Here is an 804-nt window from a genome sequence, read left to right as displayed (position 1 = left end):
ATGTGCAGCGTAATGTACTAAACAGTTGGGAGAGTACAATATAAAAGAGTTGGTAGAAACATTCCCTGCTCAAAACAAACTCCACCACAGCCATTGCCAGACAGCTTCTCTGTCTTCATGCCACATGGATATCAGCACCACTATTAGCTAAGTTCCCTTGCACCCTCCTAGTTTCAAAAAGTCAAAATGGTCCTTTCACACCACCAGAATTTATTCTGTTCATGTTGTCCTTAAATAAAGAAACATAAGTGAGATCAAACTGGGTCATCCTCACAGTTTTGTTCTGGAAAATGATATTTGTTTAGTGCTTGCTTTGTGCCAGGCAATGTTGTAAGCACTGGGTTAGATACAGGCCAGTGGGTTGGAAACGGTCTATGTCTCACATTGCAGGAAATGTTTCCCCTCTCAAGATCGCACCTAGAAAGCTCCCTGCTTTACCAGTCTCAGCTATGGGAGGGAGAGGCAAGCAGAGGCCTACCCATTCCATTCCTAGCTTGAGCAGTGGCTAGTGAGTGGAAGGCAATCTGCTACAAGTCAAAACTCACCTGTGCTCGGCGCAGCAGCATCAGAGAGAGTCGAGTGCAGAGACTCGACTGTGCAAAAGGCAGTGGTAAATTACTTCCATATTTTTAATAAGAAAACCCTGTGGATACACCACCAGAGCAATTCCAGTTGGAGGTGGGAAATTCTGGGAGAGGTGTGTTGGAAATGACTCCACGGCACAAAAAAAAGATGTCCCACTTGGAGCTCACAGTTTTAATCTCCATTTTACATATGAAGTAATTAAGGCACAGAGAAGGTAAG

The 804-nt window shown here is 44.3% G+C and overlaps 1 non-coding gene across 1 annotated transcript; it reads left to right on the top strand.

Moving 5' to 3' along the window:
- The first annotated feature begins 399 nt into the window (after positions 1-399).
- LOC119934024 lies at positions 400-535 on the top strand. Its single transcript, XR_005452844.1, has one exon. It is a non-coding gene; the product is annotated as a small nucleolar RNA SNORA7 (small nucleolar RNA).
- Positions 536-804: the final 269 nt, after the last annotated feature.

This window comes from Tachyglossus aculeatus, chromosome 1 (genome assembly GCF_015852505.1).
Source record: "Tachyglossus aculeatus isolate mTacAcu1 chromosome 1, mTacAcu1.pri, whole genome shotgun sequence".
In the NCBI taxonomy this organism is placed as follows: domain Eukaryota; kingdom Metazoa; phylum Chordata; class Mammalia; order Monotremata; family Tachyglossidae; genus Tachyglossus; species Tachyglossus aculeatus.
Note: the sequence above shows the minus strand (reverse complement) of the source record. Positions and strands in the feature narration are given on the sequence as shown.